The sequence below is a fragment of the Notamacropus eugenii genome, chromosome 5 (assembly GCF_028372415.1).
Source record: "Notamacropus eugenii isolate mMacEug1 chromosome 5, mMacEug1.pri_v2, whole genome shotgun sequence".
NCBI classification, from domain to species: Eukaryota; Metazoa; Chordata; class Mammalia; order Diprotodontia; family Macropodidae; genus Notamacropus; species Notamacropus eugenii.
Window position 1 is genome coordinate 38,871,900 of NC_092876.1, and position 10,531 is coordinate 38,882,430.

The 10,531-nt window shown below is 41.5% G+C and overlaps 1 protein-coding gene across 3 annotated transcripts in view; it reads left to right on the forward strand.

The window, feature by feature from the left end:
- Positions 1-10,531, forward strand: part of PRDM16 (PR/SET domain 16) — a 635,076-nt gene that overhangs the window by 125,968 nt on the left and 498,577 nt on the right. The gene's annotated exons all lie outside the window — the stretch shown is intronic.

The window sequence follows — 10,531 nt, forward strand, 5'->3', positions numbered from 1 at the left end:
TTGTTAATGAACAGAAAAGCTGAATACAATAATTCACATGCAGCCTATTGGAAAATGAAAGGAATGTTATCAGGCAGGACAAGTCCCTAGGAAGTGTTTCTCTTTTAATTAAGTTTTCTTTTCTCTCGTGGCTCTGGCAACACCTGGAGAGCTTCCCCTTGGGCTTTGGGGCCGAGTCCTGGAAGATTCCACTGAGTAGAAGCTGAGTGACATTGACCAAGTGCAGTGTGGGTTGAGTGGCCCTACAGAGCCTAACCATGAGCTAAAAGTGACAGAGGAAAGCACATCATGACTCTATAGACCAAAGAACCTCACATGGCTGGAAATATGGCGTATGGGAGAGAGTGCTGAGCATGGACTCAGGAAAAACTGAATTCCAGTCCCTTTGTCCCTTACTAGCTGTGCCCCTGGGCAAAAATGACCTTGACTTTTATTTTCTTTTTGGTTTTTTGGGGGGAGGCAATTGGGGTTAAGTGACATGAGCTAGTAAGTGTCAGGACAAATTTGAACTCAGGTCTTCCTGACTCCAGAGGCTGGTGCTCCATTCAGTGCTCTACCTAGCTGCCCTAACCTTCACTTTTCACCTAGGTTCCCCAATCTTTTTACAACGTTTGCCAGGTCCTCATGGGGTGTAATGAGATTCCAATGAGATAATATATGCAAAACGCTATACGAATGTCAGGTGTTTTTAATGGGAAGCAGTGAAGACTTCTCTCCCACTCGAAAGAGTCCTTGTGGTACCCTGGCAAGAGCACTGGGTCTAGGAGTCGGGGGACCTGGGTTCAAATCTGATTCTCCCATGTACTAGCTGTGTGACCATTTCCCTTCTCAGCTTCCATACTTGACCTCTGGGGTCTCTTCTAACTCTATGTTGATGATTCCTCGATTCAGTGAAGCAGGGGCTGGACTTAGCTCTGCTGATTTCAAGCCCAAGGCTCTTTTTTCTACTATGAATAAGCAGCTTCTCTGAAAGTAGGTGAAGATCAAAGATAATTCAATTCAACAGGCATTTATTAAATACCTACTATATTGCAGGCACTGTATTAGGTGCTTGGCTATTATTTTATTCTCGATAGCCTTTAGAAGACACGATTTCATTTGATTCTCACAATACCCACGTGAGAAAAGTACTTTAAATTCAAATGTATTTTAATCTTATTTTATTTATATCTTTGTTTTCAAGCTACCTTCATTTCTGAATATCTTCCACACACTGCCCTCCCCAGTGAGCCATTTCTTATAATGAAGAGTTTTCTAAAAAAAAGTGATGGGGGGAGGAGAGAGGGAAGTAGTTCAACATAATGCATCAGGACAAATCAACAAAAGCCTATTGGATGATGTATGTGATATTCCAGGGCACTAGAGCTTCACCTCTATAAAGAGGAGAGTTGGGAGATGACATTATTGTCTGTTTTACAGATAAGGTCAGGTGACTTGTTCATGATCACACAGCTAGTAGATGGCACTGGCAACAGAAATGACGAACTACCAATCAACCAATCAACAAACCAATGAACATTATTAAGCACCTACTGTGTGTCAGACATTGGGCTAGTCCAGGAGTGGAGACCTGTGGCCTCAAGGTTATATGTGGCCCTCTAGGTCCTCAAGTGCAGCACTTTGGCTGAATCCAAACTTTACAGAACAAATTCCCTTAATAAAAGGATTTGTTCTATAAAATTTGAACTCAGTCAAAAGGTCACACCCAAAGACCTAGAAGACCACATGTGACCTCGAGGCCACAGGTTCCCTTTCCCTGACCTAGAGCATTGAGCTGTTAAGTGACTTGCCCAAGATTACACAAGCAGTATGTGTCAGAGGCAGTCTAGTTTAGCAGGAACTGGGTTGACCTGGAAAGCCAGGAAGACTTGAGTCTGCATCCTTCCTCTTGAAATTATTGATTAGGCTTTTTAGATGAAGAGGCTGAAGAATCTTTAAATGTTTAAAGGTATAAATATATGAATAGGTTTTTTTCTTTAAAGGCAATTAACACATACAGAGAGAGAGAGGGAGAGAGAGAGAGAGAGAGAGAGAGAGAGAGAGAGACAGAGAGACAGAGAGACAGAGAGAGAGACAGAGAGAGAGACAGAGAGAGACAGAGAGAGAGAGACAGAGAGAGAGAGCACCTTTCACAACCACTTCCCACACTATTATTTGTCAATATCACTTGGCTAGTCTATTTCTTTATAGACCAGAAAGCAATGCTGTCCTCTGATTGCTTGTGCCCCTAACCATCCACTCTGTCCTCAATTCCTACAACACTCTCCCATCAAATTGCCTCTTCCTGGCTTCCCAGTCTTCCCCGTTTTCCTTTGAATCTCCGCTAAAGTACCATCTTCTAGAAAAAGGCCTTTCCCAGATCTCCTTAATCCTATCACCTTCCCTCTGAGACTATCTCCAGCTTAGATTATCTTTATTTTGTCTTTACGTAGTTGTTTACATGTTATTTCCTCCATTAGACTATGAACTTCTTGCTAGCCACCAATATGCATGTATGTATGTATGATATGTGTATATATATATGCATATATACATATACAGGAGAGAAAAGAAGAAAGGAAAAAAAGAGAAAAAAGAAAAATAGGGAGGGAGGGAGGGAGAGAGAGAGAGAGAGAGAGAGAGAGAGAGAGAGAGAGAGAGAGAGAGAGACCTTTTTTTTAATCCCCAGCACTTAGCACAGTAGCTGGCACACAGTAGGTGCTTAATTAAAGCTAGCTAACTGACGGATGGATGGACTGACAGGCTGACTGGCTCTTCTCCTCCCAGCCTCCTGCAATCCAAGAGCTGGCTGTAGGATGTGATGTAACTTCCCTCCCACAACATGCAAGTTTAGTGGGTGTAATTATGCGATTAGCATGGCTGAGTTTCAAAGATTGAGGCTACTGTGTGGGGAATTTCCGAGGTGGGGCCTAGAGAGTTCTCTGCTCTCTTCTTTTTCCAACGATGCCACCCCCATCCTTTTCTGTTGTGCTTCTCATCTTGTGCGTTGATAGACATAATTAGCTGAAACCTCAGCCCAGTGTTGAAGGATGGGCTGATAACCACGGGATAAGGCTCACCATAACCTACAGGCATCAGAAGCATTATTTGATTTTTTTTCCTATTCCTATAACCTTTCAGCAGGCACCTGTGGCCAGGTTGTGCTATTATCATAAGGACGATGGGAATGACAAGCAGCTTGGAAAGAAAATCTTGTCCCAGGCACTTACTAGCCAGATGACCCTGGGCAAGTCCTTCCTCCTAGCTTAGCCTCAGTTTCCTCATCTGCAAAGTTGTCACAATAATAGTGGCTATCTCATGGTGGGAATAAAATGGAATAATATAGTTAAGGCTTAGAGCCCTATTCAAAGACGGTCGCAAGTGGATAGCTGCAGAGCCAGAAGCAACCTCACAGGCCAACTCATCCATTCCGAGGCCCAGGGAAGTTTAAGTGATTTGCCCTAGGTCAGGTAAATACTTAGAAATACTAAGAATCAGAAACAAGATGTTAGCTCAGGTCCTTTGACTCTAGGATTAATGTTCTCTCTTCTTTGCTGCATGTTTCCTTCAGGAGATTGAGGGACTGTTCTCAAGGCTGACATATTTTAGCAGTAGGTACCAGCCATCCCCTAATATGGTCAGGGTAATCCTTTCTGTAATATAGTGGGAGTACAGGATTGGGAATCAGGAGCCCTGGTTTTGAAAATTCACTCTGCCGCTTTTCAGCTATATGGGTAAAACATTTCACCTTTCTCAGCCTCAGTTTCCTTATTTGTAAAATAGGGATATTGATCTATGCACTTAACAGAGTTGTTGTGAAAAAAAACTGTTTTGTACTTAAAAGGAATATAGAAATAGGTGATGTCATTATAATTAAAAGTCATGTTAACTACCTGGCAGCATCTTCTATTACTAACCTTTCTCTTGTCATAGAGATTCGTCATCTCTTGCTTATCCATGACACAGTTAGATGTCTATGAATAGGCTCTTCTAAAAGTATATAGACATTTTAATTATTTTTAAAAACCAAGTAATTCCAAATTGCTTTGCAGAACATTTGGATTAATACACAGTTTCACCAATACTGTATTAGTGCATCTGTCTTTCCTCAAACATGAATTATTTCCATCTTTTTTTGATCTTTTGCTAGTTTGATGAATGTGATGTATAGTTCTCCATCTCTGTCTCTTCCTCTCTTTCTCTCCCTCTCTCTCTCACTCCCCCTCCTCTCTCTCAAACATTGTTATTGATTTAGATTTTTTTCCAAATGGTTATTAAGAGATTAAATCTTTGGAGAACTGTTTGTTCACTTTGGCTACTTATCCATTGGGGAAAGCTCTTGGTCTTACATATTTGTTTTAATTCCCTACATATCTTGTGTATATATCTTGGGCCTTTTTCAGAGAGATTTTGATGCAAAGATTTTCTTTTCCACCATCAATAACTTCCCTTTTTATGCTAGCCATACTGACTTTTTTGCAAAAGCTTTTCAATTTCAGGTTGAAATGATCTATCTTATCTTTTGCATTTGTCTCTGTCCTTTGTGTTAATTTAAAATGCTATTGTAAGCATATCTGTGAGAGGGAACTCATTTACTCCTCTTTTCAATGAGTATTTTTTTAAAACATAATTTAATTTAAAGAAAAACAATTGACAATATGAAACAACAATTGAAGGTCTTTAGTTACTACTCCTATTCTTTGTTTGATGGGGGTTGGGAGAGAAAAGGAATGATATATTAAGTTGACCATTTTGTGGCTTTTATTTACATAGGTAGTTTACATCCACTCAAGTGTAGAGAGAATATTGGACCGGGAGTCAGGAATCAGAGATCATGGGTTCTAGTCTTCTCTCTGCCATACTAGCTAGGCATGTTTTTCCTTTCTCTAGACCTCAGTTTGCTTCCCGGTAAAATGAAAGGTTGGGACCAAAAGATATTGAAAGTCCCTTCCAAGTTTTCCCTTTGAGTGTCTATTTGACTTCAGGGGGACTTTTTGAGATAATGGAAGGTAGCTCTTTTGTGCTTAGGTGCTTTCCCATCCATAAAACTCTAGTGCCTAGTGGTCTAAGAGTGCTTGATATCCTGGTACATCCCGAGGCCAAGACTGCCATTATTTTTCCCCTTTCCCTTCCTCTTTCTTCTGTCATTGTTATGGTAGGGTGTGTACCTAGGGCATCTTTCCAGGCTCACATATGCTCACCTGGTCAACCTGTTATCAGCAATTTTGGCACCTGTGGCAAGCAGAATATAGCATATCCTCAAAGCAACTTAACACTGATTCATTTTGAGGTGGGGACACAAGTCTTTATTGATAAAGGGACCTTGAGTCACAGCTAGACTTCTGAAGAGGCCACTCTGGGAGTGGGAGAATAGCATGTTGGCTCAAACTAGGAAGGATCTCACCTGGAACAACAGCTGCCAGGTGAGGAAGCCCCATTTGCCATCTTTCTGTTTTAACTGATTATTTTTAACTAGATGCTATAACCAGTTGTCTCTAAGGAGCTGGGAGAAATGTGTTGTCAGTGACCTCCATATTTTTGCACCCTAGTATATAGCCCTTTCCACTCCACCTTAGGTATGTTCATGCCTCGAACCAGGCAAGTCTCTCTCTGTCTCTCTGTTTCTCTGTCTCTGTCTCTCTCTGTCTCTCTGTCTCTCTCTCTGTCTCTCTGTCTCTGTCTCTATCTCTGTCTCTCTCTCTCTTTCATTCTAATCTCATCTGGAAAATTCTACTTTGCCTAATTCTAAACAGAACTAAGCAATTCATTAGGATGCTAAAAACAAAACCAACATTTCTTCTTGTGGCCCCATCCCCAAAAGATCAGTCAGGAAAGGGAATAGTAGGGTTTGGCTGAAGTTTAGAGTATGTGCTAGGCAGTAATTTGAGATGAGTCTAGAAAGGTAAGGAGGCATCTGGTGGAAAGGGTCTTAAATCCTAGCACTGCTTGCACATACATACTTTACCAGCTGAGTCATATTGGGCATCCTCTGAACCTCAATTTTCTCATCTCTAAAATTAGGATAATGACACCTGCTCCACCTACCTCCCAGAACTATGAGAAACATATTCTCTTCTCCTGGTGAGACAAAGTCCCCTGGGAACTGCCAAGACTTTGTTCAACAACCACCCTCCCTCATGGGCTTCTGTTCTTGGGTCCTACACTTGCAGATAAGCCAGCAAAATTAGTTCCTAATGCTTAAAATGCTACTCAGTTTAACAGATAAACAATGACAATTTTTCCCCCTAAGGGTTTAGTATTGAAATGAGTTTAAAAAAAAAAACCAGCCAATTACCCCCATTTAATTTGGAGGAGAGAGTCCTTTATGTGCTAATTATATAGCTGGGAAATGAACAATCACCCGCACAATAGAAGCATTAGAGGCACTTTTTTTTTTTAAGGTTTCAACTTATTTATATTAGTTTGGGATTGGGAGTTATTTTTTTTAAAGTCTGTGCAGTCTGAGCAAATTGGCCAATGCAAAGGCATGTGCAATGTGGTTTCTGGAATAAAGACAAGGGAAGCATGGCAGACCAGTTGGAGAGGGGAAAGGGATCATTCTGTCATTTTATTATTACAATTAATATTTATGAAGTGTCCGTAACTAGAAATGGGCAGATTACTCACAAGCTCAGAAAAAGGACAGGGGAAGGCAATTAAGAGAGGGAAACACTGGAAGACCCAGCCAATATTTTACCAGTGAGCAGCCAAGGGCCATGGTCAGATTGGAAGAGGCTTCCAGTAGCCTTCTTGGACTAGGAGCCCCATGTCAGTGACTCAGTCTTGCAAATAATCACCAAATGGTTGTCAGCGCCAAAGATGATCATTCCAGTTCCCCACCCCTCCTCTCTGGGGATTTACGACTAGGAAAACTGTATGACTAGAGTGACTGTAGAATCTCAGAGCTGGAAAGGACCCCGAAATCTATCTAGTACACCCAGAATGGAAGCAGGAATGCCTCTCTGCTTGAAGACCCCTAAAAAAGGATCTAGATCTAGAGGTAGAAGCCAGCAAATCCAACTTTTTCATTTTACAGAGTAGGAAGTTGAGGTCCAGAGTTGGAAGGGGTCTCAGAAGACAGTTGGACCAACCCCATTATTTTACAAATGGGGAAACTGAGGCAGCTCCTCATGTATAAGATGATTGGATTAAGTAACCTCTGAGTTATATTCCCGCCCAAAACCAGTGATACTTAGGCACTCCTGGCATGGCCTATTCCATTTTAGATGGCCCTCATCCATTGGAAGGATTCCCTTTGCCTCACTTCTGCCCCAGAATCTAAAACTAATTGATTACAACTTTATCCTTTTAACTCCTCATATTGCCTTCTGGGACCAGGCAAAAGGAGTCTGGTCTTCTATGACAACTCTTAAGATATTTGGAGACAGCAACTTTTTATGGACCTACTCTTGTGACACTCTCCTTTTCTCTGGGAGAACAGCAGGTTTCAAGGTCAGATTCAAAGGAAGCTGAATGATCAGTTAGCCAGGTTCTCCCATTCCATCTCCCTGTTTGGGATGTCTGTTCCTGTCTATTGTGAGAGGATTAAAAATAAAGAATCTGTGTGGAGTCTTGGCTGACTGCAAAGGCCTCTTCACCCAGCCTTGGGAAGCCTGGCTTCTTTCCCTTCCTTCATTCCCCGTTAAGCTCGATGGATGGCCCCCTTCATCTCATGCCCAGCAACTGGGAGGAGAAGAGGGCAGAGCTGAGTGTGGGTATTTCATTGGCAGAGCTGCCCTGAGAGCTTTTCTGGGCAGGGGGAAGGCCCTGGATATTCCAGGAGGGGTGTAGAAAGTGGGCATTTCTTAAAGCATTCTGTTTGGGCTCACTTTCCTTGACTTTCATTTTTTTCTGTTTACCAATGTTGTATCAGAAAGTAAACACCTCTCATTTCCTACTGGGCAAGAGCTCTTGCTTTAAAAAAAAAAAAAAAGAACTTGATTTGGGGCCTGTTGAAAGACTGTTTGACTTCACCCAAAAAATGCAAGGGGGCCCCACAGCCATCATGGGGAAGCTTCAACTCTCCAATGAGTTTCTTTCAGAAGGTTGGACAGACAGAGGGTGAATTCTAGGAGAAAGGAGAGGAGGCTGGAGTGCTTGGTGGAGCTGTGTGGTTTGAAGTGGAGCCAAAGAAACATTTTGGAAACCCTCAGCCTCTTTCAAACACAAATACTGCACTTCCTTCTTCGCCCACCCCCAAACCTATAGAAAACGTGTCTGTATATTAACACCAAACTGCATTTAACTGCTAAGGGAAAGCAAATATTGACTCAAAAACTACAGCGTGTTAGCTAGAGAAGGGTCAGGAGCAAGATAGGAGCAGAAGGTGAAATGGACTTCCTAGCACCAGAGGCTTAACGATAATATATGTGATAGATTTTTTTTTTTATCACTCATAAAAGAGGCAGTGGGGCATGGTGGATAGGGATAGCCAGCCTTGAAGCTAAAATGGTCTGGGTTCCAGTTCTGCCACTGGCCAGTTAAGCTTTCCTCCCCAACACTCTGACATTCTGTTCAGAGAAGGTCAATTCCAAATTGGAAGAGGGAGTTTCTCCTCTGAGAGTTTCCTAAAACAATGGAATCATGGATCCAGGCCCTTCCTTTGTCCTTGCCCTGATGAGAAATAGACAGTATAATAACAACTGGAAGATGAAGGGCTGGCCTTAGGTTCAAATTCAACCGCTGACGCATGCCAAGTATGTGACTTGGCCTCTCAATACCCCTAGCCAACAGAGGAGGTGCTGCTGCATAGCAGAGGAAGAATTTTCCAAAAGAGGAGTTCTTTCATAAATGAAAACATGGGTCACTTGACCTTTACCTCAGTTTCCCCATATGTAAAATGGAAGTAATTATAACCCCTATCTCTGAATGTTTGTTGTGAGATGATATCTGCCATCTGATATCTGGTAAACAGTAAGAGTTATGTACATGTTATCATTAGAATTATTATGGAATAATTTTATGAAACTACTGAAGATTTTTATTCAGTAAAATTGCATATTTAGAGAATCAGAGTTGAAGAGTACCTCAAAGGCCATTTGGTCCCATCTGTTCCTGACTGCAATATTCCTAAGAAGTGGGCCACCAGTCTTTGCTTGAAGATCTCGAGGAATAAGGAGTACTCTCTCTCCCAAGGCATTCCATTCCACTTTGGGGTAATTCTACTTATTAGGAAGTATTTCCCAACATCAAGCCTAAATTTTCCTCTTTCCTTCTTCCACTTGGTGTGGTTCCTAGTTCTTCTGGTTATGGCCAAGTGGAATAAGTTTAATTCTTCTCACAACAGCTCAGCAAATACTTGAAAGCAGCAACCTCCCAACATTCACCCCTCTCTAGCCCCCAACTTTCTTTTCTACAATTTAAACATCTTCAGTTCCTTTCAGTCATCCTTACATATCATCACCACTCATCATCCCACTTTCTCTTCTCTGAAGTCTCCAGCTTGTTAATTTCCTTCCTCAAAAAATGGCATCCAGAATTGACTTTCTTTTTTTCTCCTCCTGTATGATGGGGACAACAGAGTTTATAGGCATGAGGAACAAGAAAGAATCCTGAAAGAGTGAGAGGACTTGATTTAGAGGTAAAAGCCCCAAAGGACTGCTTTCTAAACTGCTAACAGATTGGAAAAATTACTAAGGGGGAATCAAGCTGTTTTAGGACTGAATTCCTTGATTCCTAAGTGGGAGCTATATAGGGAACTCAAAGAAAGCTGTTGTTGCCTTCTGGAGCTTTGCTGGAAGAGGAAATCATGGGGTTTAGAGCTAGAGGAAGCCTTGGGAGCCATCTCTCCCAACCACCTCATTTTATTATAAAGGAAACAGTCCCAGAAAAGTGAAATCACTTGCCTGCATCACATAGGTAGTAACTGGGAGAGCCAGGATTTGAACTTATGTTTTCTGACCCAAACTTCAGGGTTCTTTCTATTTCACCAAGAGTTTCTTTTAGTGGTTAGATCAGAATAGGGTCCATATTATAGTGGATTCCATGCTGTACTTGAAGTTATAAAGATCACAGATCTGAAAAGGAACTCAGAGTCCAGTTAGCTCAACCCTCTCATTTTACGAATGAAGAAAACTGAAGCCCAGGAAAGGGAAGGAACTTACTTAAGGTCTCAAGGTAATGCCAGAGGCAGGATTCAAACTCAAGGCTTCTAAATCACTATGTCCCAAGGCCTTCTTAAATGAGGAAAACCTGGGTTCCAATTTCAGATCAGTTATTACTATCTGAATCAACATGGGGAAGTTATTTAACTCCTCTGTACCTCCATGTCCTCATCTGTAAAATGAGGTTACAATACCTATAGTTCCCATCTCATAGGATTGTTGTGTGGTTTAAATTAGATAATTGTATAAATGCATTATAAAATTCAAAGTGGTTTAAGAATGTCAGCCATTGTTATTATTATTAATGCTACTTTATTATTATTAGTGCTACTTTCTGAAGGAGAATCTTTGGAATCTGAGAGACTTGTCCCAAAGGAACTTTCCATCACATAAAAGAACCAGTCATGTTGACGTGGGTCCATGGTCATGATTATCTCCAGAGACCAAGG